Below are 17,464 nucleotides of genomic sequence, written 5' to 3' on the forward strand. Positions count from 1 at the left end.
AAGACTACCCTAATCCCCTCATTCTCTTCTATCAGCCGCCTCTGAAATCCCTCTCCTCTCAAACTCTCTCGAACTCTCTTGAAACCCTAGCCTCTCTCACCGGCTTCAACCTCAATCTCACCGGAATCCATGGACTCTCAGGCCATGGATGGTTTAAACTCATCTCCCTATGCTCTTAAACATTTGGTATCCGAAGGTTCGAAGTCTGACCTCGATGGTGTCCGTTCAGATCTTCGCCGATTCAAGGTTCTATGGCCATCTCCGGCCCAGCTCCGGCACACTATGGTGTTTTGAACCTGGTTCTGACTTTCCGACCAAGATCAGACCTTTTCAAAGCCTTTCTCGTTTTAGGATTCCTCTAAAACCCTAGCTATTCGAGCTTTTCTCTGATTTTTTCTTAGATATGTTACATATCTGTGCTCTACTTGAGTTTTTAAACGTTTTCCCCAATTTTTCTTTCAAAAAATCACTTCTCTCCGATTTAGGATTTTCTGAAAGCTTAAAATGTTTCTCTGACTTTTCTTTTTCTTTTCTTTGTGTGTACTTGTCTATACTATGTTCTTATGTTTTCTTTTCCACCACGCATGTTCTTATACTGCGTTCTTATGTTTCCCTTTTTATTCATTTGCAGTTGTTTCTTCGTTTTTCGAGTCGCCGTTTCTTTTCTTCTACTGTGTTTCTATTCCATGCTCTCACATGTTTATCCCACTGTGTTTTCCTATGTGTTCTTTTGCTATACTGTTCCGGTGTTCTTGTGCTCTTCTACTGTATTTCTCTACCATGTTCTTAAGTGTTTACTGTTTCACTTCTACTTTACCTTGTTTTAAGACCCGTTTAAGCATGTTTTCCGCTACTGTTTCTTCTACTGTCATTATGCTTCGAACTTTCTATTGTATTTGCTCGTCTTCTCATGAGAATTATGAAAAGAAATCTCTGAGCCTGTTGCCTCCTCATCCCTGTGCTTGACTCGAGTTGGAAACCCTAGAATTTGGGGGTTCTACTGAGGTTTGGTCATGTGTTTGAACTAGGGTTCTATTTTGGAACCCTTGACTCTTTCAGACTCATTCTGAGTCTATGAACTCAGTTTGAACTTCTTTGTTTACGACTCTGAGCTTTTAAATTCTCCTACACTAGAATCTTCTATTGAAGAGCATGACAAATTTCTTCGTGTTTAAGCGTGGCTGTATGCTTTTATATGTGTGATGAATTCTTTCTTCCGAAAAGGTTTTCCAACTTATGATTGATTCAGAATCCTTTTTAGGTTTGATTGATTGTTACTGGTTTTCCTTAAGTAAAACCTTTCTTCACCTTTTCCAACTGGATTCATTCAGACCTTGGGATTTACTGGCTGGTAATTGATTTCCTTTCCTTATTTGCACAAACCGTGTACTATCAAGACTTTTTCCTTAAATATACCTCTATGTATTTACCCCTCTGGAAGTGTTTGATTAATCTCCTTTCTTAATTAGTTTACCCGTTTGAAATCAGAATCCCTTAATTAAAGGGAAACCTTGTGTAATTGATTTCCAAACTATCTTCTTACCTACTTCTGCTTGTTTTCTACTCTATAAAAGGGCACGACTCATTTCTCACAAACAACGTTCAATTCAACACTTTTACACACATTACACACTTGAGACACTTACAATCTCATAGTTCTCTTCTAAAATCATAGTATTCTGACTACTCGCTTGCACTTTGGCTTTTAAAGACTACTGCTTCTTTTTCTTGTTTCCTTGAAACTGGTATGTTCTAGTTTGGTTTCAGCCTCATCCCACTGTGTTTATTTTCAGCCTTTACATCTATGTCCACTTTACTGTCTATGTGGAGTTAAATGTTAAATATGCATGCTATTTTCTCTGCATCTGTTTCTGCTGTGAATCCCTACACCCCTGTTCCCCTCAATGTGTTTTGAGTTGAAGTTCAGAACATGGCAGCATGCAAGTTGTTGCTCATGTTTGGACTTGATCCCTTAAGGGATCCTAACTCCCAAACAATGTGGCCTAATGGGCTGGTTGGGGTGTGGCAGCACTTCCAATTGCTAGGTATGACCACTAGCCTGTCCTTGCTTTTTTTTTTTTACCAGAATCCCCTCTCTGCACTTACACTCTCTCTTAGCTTCTATGTTCTGCCCCCCTCATGTGAGCCATGCTTTGGGACCTTGAGTTCCCTCTAAACTTGGACACTTGAGGGCTGGCTCTTCCACACTGCACTATGATTCAATTCTGCAATATATTTGGGTGTGAGCACTGCCTGGAGTCCATTTGAGACTCTTAGGGAACTCTGACACATCCCAAATAAGAGAAAGGCTTTGGAATCTAATCTTTGGAGTTGGTTTACTTTATGCTTCAGACAGGAAGTCTGAATCAGGCTCTCCTTGGTTGTAAATTTTTAGTTCTCTGATGTAATTTTACTTTTTCTTGTTCATTCTGGGATGTAATAATTCTTGTAATAACTATTGGGGCTGTTAGTGAAAAGGGGAGGGTCAATCATGCATGCAAAAGGGGTAGATATCATGTTCATAGGGAATATTTACACTTCTACACTCAGGTATCCTATTTTCAGCTTTCACTTCTGCATCTCATATAGAGACCATGTCTGTAGGTTTCTGCACTTTCGCATTTTTATAGAGACCATGTCTATAGTTTCTATACTTTTGCATCTCATATAGATACTATATTTATTGGATTCTGCACTTCTGCATTATATAGAGACCATGTCTATAAGTCATTTCTGAAATGCTTCATATCATATAGATAATATGCCTATAGGACTTCCCCAATTTTGCATCTGCATCTGTCACTAGGCAAACCTGTTTATACGTTTAAATAACTAACAGCATTTTAGATACCATGCCTATAGGACTTCTGCACTCTTGTTTCGATTGGAAAAAATGTTTTAAATCAGTAACGCCTAGAAAGCATGCCTATAGGAACCATCAACTAAATCTGAATCGTCCATTCGCTTATAAGTCTAAAATCAGTAGAAACAATAACGACTGCAGAATTTATATTCCTGTAATTGACCATTTCTTTCCCTTAAAATCAGTACACTTCTTTTCTGAAACTAATAGACATCATGCCTATAGGTTTTTGTTTAACACTTAGGCAAGCCATAAGGTAACTTGTAAATTGAATCAGATTCTATTAACTACAACCAGCAGGCAGGCCTGATTCGGGTTTCTCATCTGAAATATGTAATAGATCAATTTGCCACAACTCTTAAGTTTAATCAGACTCTAATCAGTATGTGTAAGACATGCTAAACTATATGTTTCTTTTTTTTTTTAAGGAGGTTTGTTTGAGCCTTTCTATCTGTTATGTGCTTCTCCCTCATATTTGTTACATATGTGTTTTGATTGTCGCCTTAGAATTTTGTCCTTTGAAACTATAAAACCTCACATCCCTTCCCTTTAGGATTAGTAGTCCCAAATACCTCCGGGGCTGATAGGATTGGGGCGGGTAATAGCATGCAATAAGAAAACGAGACTATTCCGTGCTTTAATACCTTAACGGGGTGGGCAAGGGTAGATATGGATATGATGACCACGAGATAACACCACGTGTATAAACGGTTATTGGGTGTTGTGTGGGGTGATCCATATTATTTATAAACCTAGGACCCCCATCCCTTTACCTGTTTATTTTATTCAGAATTTCAAACTGCTTTTTTCTAAAATTTCAGCTTCTTTAACTGCTTATAACTTCAATTACTTGCAACAATTATGCGAAAATTTCCCCCTTTTTTTTTACTCGTTTATTCAGAAGTTCAAAACCGTTTTTTCTCCAATTCCAGCTTCTTTAGCTTCGTTTAACTTCAAAAATTCCTTACAACAATTATGTGAACCCCCCCCCCCTTGTATTTGAAATCCTTGTTTGTCTACTTGTTGTTTGCACTTAAAGTCACAATTATAGTATGGCCGGGAACCACACTAGTGGATCTCGAGGGTTGCCTAACACCTTCCCCTCGGGATAATTTCAAGCCCTTACCCAATCTCTGGTTCTCTAAATCAAAGTTCTTCTTAGTGTCCTAATGCAGTTAATCATTAGGTGGCGACTCTTTAATTCAAACCCAATTCCCAAAAGGAAACGAGTTGTCCTCCCAAATGTCATAAACCTGATTTCGCTAGAAAAAGGTGGCATCGACAGTCAATTGCCATACACTGGAAAACCCAAGGCCGTCAGACCCCGAGCGGGCAGACTTGGTCTAGCCAGATCTATTTTGCATAGCAACAAAAACTGTAAGACCTCAACAGGCATGACAAACTGTAAGACCTCAACAGGCATGACAAACTGTAAGACCTCAACAGGCATGAAAATTTTGTAAGACCTTACTACAGGCATAAAACTCAATCCCGAAGTTTAGGCTATACGTCGCATTTGTAAGAATCCTGAAAGGGCATACCCTTGGTGTAAATGCCTAAACTATCACTTGGGATAAAAAAATGGCTCTGGCCAAACACATATGACTACAGTCAAAACGGCTGCTCCAGGCCACTAATTCGAATCTACTTCGAAAAGAACAGGTTAAAACAGGCTTCCCTCAACAGACAAACGAGCTTCGACAATGTTAGATCCAAATCATAAGGCTTCGAGCTGCTTAGCCTACGAGCTAAAAACCTTTCGAGGTGCTCGAACATCGCCGCTAACGACTTGAAATTGAGGTTCTTCCCGAACTGACGACGGGTCAGGCAAAATTATTTCAAAAAGACCTTAACGGGAGGAAAACAAAGCCTACAATATGCTCACAGGCAAAAGCGTAAGAGCCATAGTCGCCAGCCAAACGATCCTCTGGGCCGCACACTAAAAGGTCGCAATGACTAACAACGTAAGATCCACTGTCGCCAGCTTGAAAATTGAAAACTTGAGGATTAAAATAAGCTCGAGTCGTAACCCGATTCGGAGACTGGATCCAAAATAGTTAACTACACATGCCTAAGGGCACATCGTAAGTGCCATTGTCGCCAGCCAAACAAGCCTCAGGGCCACACACTTAAAAGGTCGCTTCGACCCAAGGCTTAAGAGCAATCGTCATCCGCCCATGCAGGCACGAAAAAACTTGAGGGTCAAATAAAGCTCGAGCCGCAACACGACTCGGAGACAGAACCCAAAAACAGGTAAAATACAAATGCCCAAGGGCAAGGAATAAGAACCATCATCACCCAACCATGCAAGCACATGAGATTGAAGGTCAGGTAAGCTCAGGTCTAAGCCTGACTCGGAGATTAAACCCAAAACAGCCGGGCAAAGCACGGAAGCTCTATCTCCTACTCACATAATAAATCACACTTGACCAAGCATGAAAGAGCCTCCGGGCCTGTCTAATGAGCTCCGGATCCACATGGCTCCCGCCAAACACCAAAACCAGCCCGCCTGGTCAAAAGCAATACAGAAAGAGATACAAAAGAGATAAAGCTTCAAGTTTTTTGTTTTTATCTACATACGCAAAAGGTGCATTCTCTATAAACAAACGTGCTCTGCGAATGACAAGTACAAAATGGCAAAATAGCAAAATCTATGCTCCGTTCCAGAAGGTTACGGCCTACCAGCCCCAGCTTCACTCTCCATGACGTCGGCAAAAAGTGACCGAGCATCACGCTCATCCGCCCTCGCACGTGCTAACTCCTCCGAGAGAATGAAACCCCTGGCGCCGATCTCTTTAAGTACCTCTCTTCGGGATCTGCAACGAACATATTCCCTGATCCTCTTCTCACGATCGAGGGCCCGCTTCAACTCGGCTTGGGCATCAGCAGCGTCCTTCAAATTAATCGCCATCTCCTGATCATCTTGGTCCGACTCAATGCTGCTTCAGCCCGAGCATCGATTATCTCAGCCCTGACCTTCGAGAGATCGGACTCGAGCTTCACGATCATATCCGCTTGAACTGAAGCACTGTCACGAGCCAAGCAGAGTTGGGCCTCGAAGGCGGGAACCTTGGCCAAGGCGCCTCTCTCCTCCAAAGCTTGAGCCTGCACCTGGGCCCTCAGTTCACCACAAATGTTCTTGACTCGGTCGGCTTTGCCCCTAAGTTACTCTAAAGCCTCCTCTGCAGCTAAGATAGGCAAAAGGATTAACCTTAATGGTCAAAAGAGCGAAACACATACTACGAAAGTTTACCTCCTCCATCAAATACCTCCCGTAATTCGAGCTCCGGTATGCCTCATACCGCTAGTGCATCAACTCAACCTCCTCTTCCTCTTCTTTAAGGAGCCTAAGGAACTCATCCTCATCCAGAGCTTTCCGAATCCTAGCCCCATGATGGAGCAGCTCAAACTTGAGCCTATCAAAGGCATGCAGAAGAAAAACCCGATAAAGAAAGGGAGGCGCGAAATGCAAAAGGACTACGACAAAACTCACCATAAAGTGAAGCCGGCAGACTTCCTCGAAGGCCGAGCACACTCCTGTTGGTCCAGCCCCTTTGGCCCTGGAAGAACTAACCTCGAGCGAAGCATATTCTCTCGGAGGAACCACCGTTCCAGAACCAAACACTCCGGGAACAGCAGGCTCGGGCGACCTCCTCTCCTCGAAGGTACTGGCTCGTTTAGCATCACTAAAATCTCCATCGCGCTGCGAGTGTAAATCCCTTTCACCGCCATCATCCCTTGGCTCGGAGGCCGACGACTCCTTCCCCTCTCCGGAGGAGCACAGCCTCGCCCTTAGGAACCGCCCGATACTTGCAACGGCAAAGCCGATACAAAAGAAAGAGGAAAATGTCATCTCAAATATGCGAAGACCAAGGTAAGAGCAGCGTATGCGCATACCCTGGTATTTCGCTCCCCATCTGTCACGGGACACAGCTCGTCACCTATGCTCATCGCAAGTCGAATGGGTTGCCAACCTCCGGACCTAGCTGGGCAGATCGAGAACTTCGCCCGGTGTCCATGAAGTTGCTGCAAAAAGGAAGGAGATACAATTACTCAACTGGTGTTTCGTTATAAGCAAATCTAAGGAAGCACTAGACACTCCACTCACGCGCGTAATTCCATCCCTCGGGAAATGGCATGAGCTCCACGGGGATAATGTCAGTCGCCCGAACTCGGACAAATCGACTGACCCACTCTTGATACTCATATTCCTCATCATCGACAACAAAGGGCGTGGACGAACGGCACCGCAAGGTTAATAGGCCTCGATGATGAAAGGGCCGGTATGGCCTGACGAGGTGGCTAAGCGTGAATTCAAGCCTAGCCTTCTCCGCAAAGAACCTCATCAACACCACTCGCCAGAACGACGGATGTATGTATGCCAAAGTAACCCGATACTTCAAGCAGAAATCAAGTACGACCCTATCAAGGGGGCCTAATGTGAAAGGATATAGGTATACATTCAAGAATCCATAAGCGGAGCCCGTAATACTCTCATCCGGGGAAAGCACCTGTAGCGTTATCCCCTCGCCCCATCCGTAGTATCTCTTCACCATCTCCAGATATTCCTCTCTTATCAAAGACACATTCTTTAGAGTGAACTCCCGCGGATCCTGAACGCTGGGAGTGGGACTCTCCCCTCCCTGCCGGGCCGGCCGAAGTAGCTACCATGGCTATGGTAGAATTGCCGGACTAAAGAAGGGATGTGCACCAACGCTTTTTGCGCCCAAAGAAACGAAGGACCCGATGCTAAGGCGGAAGGATAGCTATCTAAAATAATGAGATCTTTAAAAGAAGCAAAGGACGCTCCACATATATGTGGGAAACAACAACGATTCACCTATCCAGAGTAAGCCTCGGGAGGCCAATGACCTCGGTACAGATCTCGGGGTGGTACCCGACCCTGGAGACATTTATCGACAAGAAGTTAGGCTTCAAGGAGTCAACTGTATCATCTCCAGTCTCGAGGTAGTGCCCGACCTCGAGGATCTCCACAAAAAAAAAGTCAGGCTTCAGAAAGCCTTCAACGCCATCATAGAACTCGAGGCGGTACCCGACCTCGTGGTTTTCCTTTCTAAAAAGAGAAGTAAGCGCTTAAAGCTCTGCCCATGAAGACTCGAGGAGGGCTCAAGGCATCGCCTAAATATAGGCAACCCCTTAACGGAAGTCTATCCACTACGCTTTAGAAGGCTATCTACATCAAGTTCAAAGTAGACCCCCAGGTACCCGAAGTTGACCTTCGCTCAGGATACCGCTCTCAAAAACTTCGAAACTCTGCGTACTATCTCCATGCAACTCGAAGGGCCCGGCGGCTCGAACCCATCGGACCAATTCAGGCTTGATCCGAGGTACGATAATGGGCTCGGAAAAGAGCCACACCAATCGGCAGAAGATCGGAAAGAATGTTCGCATCCGAGTTAAATCAGCGATCGGCGACTAAGGAAAACGTTCAAAAACCTCGAAGCGCACAAGAACATGCAATAATAAGTCAAGTATAAAGCAGGAATCAAGGAAGTATCTTTATATTCATGAATATTCATGTACAACAGCCCTTGAGGGGGCCCTCTCATATGATTACAAAAGCCTACAAAGGATCTCTACACAAAAACGGAGAAACGGAAGGATGTACATGTGATGAAACCCAAGAACCCGGTCCATCCTCGACGGTCCATCTCCGGTATCAGCATCCTCGAGCGCCGCCCCCTCGAGCTCGCATCCTCGAGGGCGATCCCTTCGACCGCCATCTCCTCTAGGCTCCCAGCTCAATCCCGCGAAAGGTCCCTGCCGAGGGAAAAGATGAAGAAGAGGAAAAGGAGAAATGAAAAACCCAAGGGATGAAGTGCCACACCAGGCCTAGGTATGAGAGTGAGCAGCGGTGCATATTCCGAGTGACTATCTACAAAAGGGGAGAACTAATTCCCCGTCTATCATCCTCTCGGGCCAATGACAATAGCAACAACAGACGTAACAACAACCACAACACCGACATGACGGGATGGTCGTGCTCGATAAAGGGAAGCTCTGGCAAAAGGCCATAACACAGCCACGGGAGCTCTACCAAACGGCCTTGAGGCCACGAGCCCCAAACATGATGTTCAAAGATAGAGGAAGATGATAAGAAGAAATGGGCAAATGAGCTAATTGTACGCGGCGAAATTAGGGGACTTAATTTCTCGCTATCAAGTCATTTCGGAAGAATGCCTCGGGACCCCGAGGACGGGGATCCACGACTGAGTCCCCTCCCTCAGGGCCCGTCGAGGTCCGACTCAAAGAAGACGGAGGTTGAAGCCAGAACAGAAGGAGAAGCTCCCAAGGTGCACGGCTAAGTCTGACAAAGCCGACCTACTCGGAGCCTATGCCGAAGCGTCGCGTCTAGCCATCCCATCTCCATACTTTACAATTAATGCATGTTGTACTATAGCCGAGTTCCTCTCCTATATAAAGGGAACCCACACTACCTTGTAAAGGGCTGATGTTGCTCCAACTATTTCTCCACAAGATCAATAATATCTCTCTCTCCCTCTTCTTTCTAACTTGCTCGTTCTCACTGGCCCGAGGCCACTTTAATATTTATTGCTTTCTTACTTGCTATTCATTCTATCGCTTGGTATTGGCCATAAAGAGCCTTGTTTAATCATATCTTAACTGTTATCCCATTCCCGACAACCCTCGATAGTTCGAGCTCGGGCCGGACATCGACCCCGAGGCCCCTCATCGACCAATCCTACACCAAGGCAGTAGGTTTCTCGGTTCGTTCAACTCCCCGTTTTAGCCTGTATCCCCTTGGTAAAACAAGCCCGGACGGTAAGTCTTTAGGTTTGGTTATCGCCCCGTTTTTAGCTCGTATTTTGCCATAAAGTTCATATTCTTAGCATCAACTGCTCTAAACAACTAGCTTGAAAATAGATCACGTATTTTTAGAATCCCATTTACAAATTTAATTGTTGTTACCATTTTCACGGTAAACAGTTTGGCGCCCACTGTGGGGCTAAAAATAATAGTGATTATTTCCTTGCTGGTTTCATTGCACAAATGCGAGTTATATTTCACACTTTTTCTTGTCCAAGATCTCTTGATTTCAGGTCAAAATGTCTGGCTCGGTAAACAGAGTCGAGAACGACAACCTCGAAGTTCACGGCAAAAAAGGTGCGGCTGCTCCAGTCGTTGGCACGACGTCGCAGAATCCCGATAACGTGCTCGGATCGATTCTAGCGGACGCGGATTCATAGGAAGCACAACAAGTCACAACAAGTCGACAAAACTTCCCACACCGACAGGAGCATACAGCACAACGACCGACAGGAAGCCCAAAAACCCCCAGCCCGGGAAGAACAGGAAGTTAGTCTTTATGTTATTTTTGAAATGTTGTAGGCACAACAGTTGGCCATTGCTCAGTTACAAAGCCATCCGAAGACTCCCAGTACAGTAGCGCCGGAAACAGCTCCCTCCACCGAACTAGCACCCGAGGGATCAAGCAACCACAAATCGGTAACCGACCCTGCATAGCAAAGATGCTTGGAGATCACTCCAAAAGGATCGAGTCAGGTTCATGGAAGTTCATGCAACGGTCGTCCCTCGAGGAAGCGGTCCCGGAACCTATTTCAAAGAGGTTCGGAATGCCAGAACTCCCTAAGTGCAATGGGACCGCAGATCCCGACGATCACATCACCATTTGTATGTGCGCGGGAAGAGGCAACGACCCACGAGATGATGAGTTCGAGCTCGTCTTATTAAAGAGGTTCGAGGAAACCCTCTCAAAGGGACCCATGATGTGGCGTCATGACCTAGCACCCGACCTCGCAAGCTCGCTTACCATACCGGCAGATTCCTCCGTAGAGGCACACGCCGATGCCATCGAAGCAGCAACGAGAGAGCCCGACACATCCGAGGCCGAACAAAGGGAGAATGAAATGCCATGGGAAGTCGTGCCTCATTCCCTTATGAACAAACAAGATCGCCCCCGGTTTCATATGACTGGGCAACACAGGCCTTCGCCCAAAGCCTAAATGAACCAGCCCAACGACTTGGGGGCATTTCAAACGAATCTTGATCAGATACCCAACCGAGATCTGGTCGGATGCCCGTACCCGGCACCAGCCACGAATCAGGGCCGTGGATGACCATACGGGAGACTCCTCGAGCTCAGTATACCCAAGCAGGCTCCCGACAGAGAAACTAATGCCAAACAGATGGAGGTACCACCCATGCATCGCGGAAAGGAGGAACGCACCAAGATGCAATCTACCTCGAGACGATCGGGAAATGGCCCGTGGGCAACACCCTCGAGGAATCTTTAACAAAACCAGATTCGACAAGGACGCACGACCGGCAGGGGCATCTTGTCCATCAGAGTACAATTTCAGCATCACTATACCAAACATTGTGTTCACCATAAGCGAAACCAGGGACGCCAAATGGCTCATACCTATTCGACCGAGTCCCCCTCAAAGGAACCGCAACCTGGCGCGAGAACCGCAGGGCGGGCACGACCACGGGGTCAAAAATGGCCACCAGCTCAGGAGGACAACAACCGTGCTACTCAATAAAAATTGCCGCTGAGTACTGTCGAGCGATTAGGCTCGAATTCAGCCCCGAGGGAGGAATGCAACCAGGAAGAACGAAGCAAACGAGCCGCGACGTATTGCCACGATAGAGGAGGAGCGGTGACACCATCCAAAGACTCATAAAATGGAAAGTAAAAATGTTCGTCACCAGGGAAAAACGGGTCCAAGGATATATTCCAGAGGACACCCTTACATCCAGCGAAAAAGACACCGTGACCTTGCCTCGGCCTCACACTGACACACTGGGAACCTTCTCCCTCGTTTGATCCATTTCAAATAAAACATATGCTCATGAATTCAGGTGGTTCGATCAACATATCAACAATGTCGGACCAAGGTCAATAAGGCGGCTCGGACTGGCGAACCAAATCGTGCCCGCATCTCGAATCTTTGACGGATTCCAAACGGCGATCACCATAACAAGCAGGAAGACCATTCTCTCGATACAGCCCGTCTAAGCTCGGACGGGAATGCCAAGTTCTATACCGTCAAAGAAGGCGCAAGGCGCAGACGTCTTATTCAGATGGCCACGGGCACACCACCCGGAGACAGTGTCGACCCCACTTCGCCAAAAGAAAGAAATCCCACGCAAGGGGCAGAATTAAAACCATCGGCAGGGAGCAATACACGACGAGGGGAAATTCCTCACCATATGACGCATCGCTGACATCAATACCTCCACCCTCGAAAGGATTAAAGGGTAAGCAAACCACATCTTTGGCCAAGCCTAATTAAATACAGCGGAGGCTGTACTAGGGCCCACACCCCAAAATGGCAGGAACATGCCAAATCTCGAAACGTCGCCTACACATCCCGCGGTAAGGAAGAATTGCTTCACTCCTTTGTTATTTTTCACTAACCTGTAGGCAGACAATCGGCCGGGACATTCGGAAGTTCTAACTCCACCCAGAGACCCCAAGGCCTTAACAGAACCCGCCGTGCTCTTTCCCCTCAGTCAGACTTCCGTCCCGAAGAGGGTCTCGCCAGCGAGGTTATTAGCGGAGCAACGTACCCCCAGAGGAGGATCCGACAAGATCACAGGCCTTCTTCTACAGTCAAACAACGAGCGATGATCTTCTTTTGAGGGCGCCATCCCCTCGGAAGGACCGGGGAACGGTAGACTGAGTTTCAATAGGGAATCATGTAGCAGACCAAATGGTTCGAGGAGCCACGCCCGCACGGGCCGAGCTCACGACGACGAAACAATATATATATTTACGCCAAGCAATAAAGAATATTTTTCAGCATCTTGTACTCCAGAAAAGGGGATTTCAACATGCTCACGGCAAGGGCCCCTCCATCGAATGCATCCCGAAATACTCAGAGACTTAACGTCAACAATTTGGCACCCGCATGGCCCCAGGGTCGGAACTCCACGCTTATAAAGCCCCAGCAAGGTAACTCCGAGTTCACGAATAACGGCCTTCAAGCCTAAGCAAACTCAATGACTCGGAGACTGTCATCAATCGCCATGCACTGGAAAACCCAAAACTGTAAGACCCCGAGCGGGCAGACTCGGTATAACCAGATCTATTCTACATAGCAACATAAACCGTAAGACCTCAGCAGGCATGATAAAACTGTAAGACCTCAACAGGCATGAAAACTTTTGTAAGACCTTACTACAGGCGTAAAACTCAATCCCGAAGTTTAGGCTATACGTCGCATTTGTAAGCATCCCGAAATGGCATACCCTCGGTGTAGACGCCTAATCTATCACTCGGGATCAAAAATGACTCCGGCCAAGCACATATGACTACAGTCAAAATGGCTGATACAACCAAACTAATGTGACTCGAGGATGCCCGACCGTCGCTAAACAAAAATCGCAGGCCATTCTTCGAATATACTTTGGAAAGAACCGGTTAAAATAGGCTTCCCTCAACAAGCAAAAACGAGCTTCAACCATGTCAGCTCTAAATCACAAGGCTTCGAGCTACTCAGCCTACGAGCTAAGAACCTTCCGAGGTGCTCGAACATCGCCGCTAACGACTTGAAATCGAGGTTCTTCCAGAACCGACGACGGGTCAGGAAAAATCATTTCAAAAAGTCCTTAACGAGAGAAAAACAAAGCCTACAAAAAAGCCCATGGGAAAAAGCATAAGAGCCATTGTCATCAGCCAAACGAGCCTCCGGGCCGCACACTAAAAAGGTCTCAACGACCAACCAGCGTAAGAGCCACTGTCTCCAACTCAAAAATTGAAAATTGGAGGATTAAAATGAGCTCGAGTCGTAACCCGATTCGAAGATCGGATCAAAATAGTTAACTACAATATGCCTAAGGGCACGACATAAATGCCATTGTCGCCAGCCAAATGAGCCTCCGGGCCACGCACCTGTAAGGTCACTTCGACCCGAAGCACAAAAGGCCATCGTCGTCCGCCCATGCAGGCAGGAGAGAACTTAAGGGTCAATTAATGCTCGTATCGCAATGCGACTCAGAGACTGGACCTAAAATAGTTGAAACAGCAAATGCCCAAGGGCAAGAAATAAGAACAATTACTATCCGCTCACACGGGCACAGAAGATTGAAGGTCAGGCAAGATCTAGTCAAGTCCTGACTCGGAGAATAAGCCTAAACAGCTGGACAAAGCGCGGAGGCCTCAAACGCCTGCTCACGCAAAAATCGCACTTAAAAGCCTCCGGGCCTGCCTGATTTGTTCCGGATCTACGAGGCTCTGGCCAAACACCGAAACCAGCCGCCTGGTCAAAAGCAATACAGAAAGAGATGTAGAAGAAATAAAGCTTCAAGTTTTCTCTTATCTTACATACGCAAAAGGCGCACTCTCCATCTACAAACATGTTATACAAGTATTAAATACAAAGTGAAAAAACAACGAAATTTGCACTCCGCTCCAAAGGGCTACAACCTGCCAGATTCGTTCCCCGTGACGTCAGTAAGAAGTGACCGAGCGTCACGCTCGTCCGCCCTTGCTCGAGCCAATTCCTCTAAGAGAACGAAGCCCCTTGCGCCGATCTCCTCAAGTACCTCTCTTCGGGATCTGCAAAAAATATATTCCTCGATCCTCTTCTCCCGGTCGAGTGCCCGCTTCAGCTCGGCTTGGGCATCAGCAGCATCCTTCATACGAATCGCCATCTCCTGATCAACCTTGGTTCGGCTTAATGCTGCTTCAGCCCGGGCATCGATTATCTCAGCCCTGATCTTTGAGAGATCAGACTCGAGTTTCCGATCATATCCGCTTGAACTACAGCGTTGTCACGAGCCAAGCGGAGTTGGGCCTCGAAGGCAGGAACCTTGGCCAAAGCACCTCTCTCCTCTAAAGCTTGAGCTTGCACCTGAGCCCTTAGCTCACCACAAGCATTCCTGATGCGGTCGGTGTCGTCCTTGAGGTACTCCAAGGCCTTCGTCTTTTTCTGCAGCTAATATAGGAAAAAGGGGTTAACCTTAAGGGCCAAAAAGAGCGAAGCACGTGCTACAAAAGGTTACCTGCTCCATCAAATAGCTCTCGTAATTAGAGCTTCGGTACGCCTCATATCTCCAATACAGCAACTCAACCTCCTTCTCCTCGCTAAGGAGCCTAAGGGACTCACCCTCGTCCAGAAATTTCCAAAGCCTGGTTCCTTGATGGAGCAGTTCAGACCTGAGCCTATCACAGGCCTGTAAAACTCGATGAAGAAAGAAGGACGCGGAATACAGAAGAACTGCACCTAAACTCACCATGAAGTGAAGCCGGCGGACTTCCTCGAAGTCAGAGCACACTCCTGTTGATCTTGCCCTTTCGGCCCCAAGAGAACCAACCTCGGGCAAAGCATATTCACTCGAAGTAACCGCCGTCCGGGAATCAAACACTCCGAGAATGGCAGGCTCGGATGATGCCCTCTCCTCGAAGACACGGGCCCATTTATCCCCACTAATAGCTCCATCACACTGCGGGTACGGACCCCGTTTGTCGCCATCGTCCCTCTTCTCGGAGGCCGACGGCTCCTTCCCCTCTCCGGAAGAGCACATCCTCCCCCCAAGGAGCCTCTCGATACCTGCAACGGCAATACTAGTGCAAAAGAAAAAGGAAAGTGTCATCTCAAATGTACGAAGACCAAGGTAAAGGCATCGTACTTGCATACCTTGGTATTTCCCTTCCCATCTGTTACAGGACACAACTCGCCACCCCTTTTTCTCGTGAAATCGAGTTTATGAAATTTGGGAGGACAACTCATTCCCTTTTGGGAATTTGGGTTTGAATTGAAGAGTCGCCACCTAATGATTAAGGTGCATTGGGACACCAAGAGGGTTTGATTTGAGTAACCAGAGATTGGGTAAGGGCTTGAAATTATCCCAAGGGGAAGGTGTTAGGCACCCCTCAGGATCCACTAGTGTGGTTCCCGTCCAGACTATTGTTGTGAATTTAAGTTCAAATAACACGTAGGAAAATAAAACTTCAAATAAGAGGGGATTTTCACATAATGGTTACAAATAACAAAGTTGGAAAGAACTAAAAGAAAGCTGATTTTAAGAAGAAATAGTTTGAAATCTTTAGAAGAAACAAAGAAACAAAGGGAAGGGGGTCCTAGGTTTATTAATAATATGGATCACCCCACATAACATCCGGTAATCACTCCTCAGTGAGGAGCTACACCAGATGTTATCGCATGGTCATCATATCCATATCTACCCTTTCCCACCCCGTTAGGGTATTAAAGCGCGGAATGCTCTCGTTCACTTATTGCATGCTATTACCCGCCCCAATCCTATCAGTCCCGGAGGCATTTAGGACTACTAATCCTAAAGGGAAGGGATATCAGGCTTATTTATAATTTCAAAGGCAAAACTCTAAGGCGACATACAAAAAAACATATATAGCAAGTTGGGGGAAAACACATAACAAGTAAAAAGGCTCAGATATACCTCCTTTAAACATAGAAAGCACGTAATTAGCATGACTTACACATACTGTTTAGGGTCTGATTAAGAACTTAAAGGTTGGGGCAGACTGATTTATTACATAATTCAGATAACAAGCCCGAATCAGGCCTGCTTGCTGGTTGTAGTTAATAGAACATATTCAGCTTATAATTTCACCCTAAGGCTTGCCTAAGTGTTGGACAAGGATCCTATAGGCATGGTTTCTACTGAATTCAGAAAGCAATGAAATAAACTGAATACGTACTGGTTAAGAAAGGTTGTCATATTATTAAAGAGAAGTAAGTTTTTTACGAAGGTTATAAGTTCTGCAAATGATGACACATCGTTATTACTGGTTCTAGCCTTATACGCGAATGAAGCGATTCAGATTCGGTTAATAATTCCTATAGACATGCTTTCTATGCATAGTTGGTCTTAGACCTTTTTATAGACATGGTGAAGATGCAGAAGCCTTATAGACATGATATCTAGATGCTGAATTTCATTTAATGCCTATGAACATGATATCTAATTGCAGTTGATTGTTTAAGACCTATGAACATGATTGCTAGATGAAAAATGGATATACAAGATTTAGAAGGACCGATAGGCATATTTTCTATATGCATATGCAGAATTCAGATTTCTAGATACTTATGGACATGATTTCTATATGAGAGAATGTAGAATTCAGAAATACCTATAGGCATAATATCTATGTGAGAATGCAGAATTCAGAAATACCTATAGGCATGATATCTATGTGAGAATGCAGAACCCAGAAATACCTATAGGCATGATATCTACCCTTTGCATACATAGTTACCCGCCCTTTTCACTAGCCATCCCTAAGAGTTTACTACAAATTATTACAGCCCAGAATAAAGTAAAAGAATACATCAGAAATTAAAAGTACAACCAAGGAGAGCCTGATTCAGACTTCATGTCTGAAATATGAGGTAAACCAACTCCAAAAGATCATGATCCAAAGCCTTTTTCCCATTTGAGTGTGTCAAGTTCCCTAAGAGCCTCGAAAGGGACTCCGGGCAATGCTCACACCCAATTGTATTACCAGATTAGGACAAGTGCAGCGTGGGAAGGCCAACCCTCAAGTGTCCAAGTTTAGAGGGAGCTCAAAGGGTCTAAGGCAAGGCTCACAAGAGGGGGTCAGAACTT

The sequence above is a fragment of the Nicotiana attenuata genome, chromosome 6 (assembly GCF_001879085.1).
Source record: "Nicotiana attenuata strain UT chromosome 6, NIATTr2, whole genome shotgun sequence".
In the NCBI taxonomy this organism is placed as follows: Eukaryota; Viridiplantae; Streptophyta; class Magnoliopsida; order Solanales; family Solanaceae; genus Nicotiana; species Nicotiana attenuata.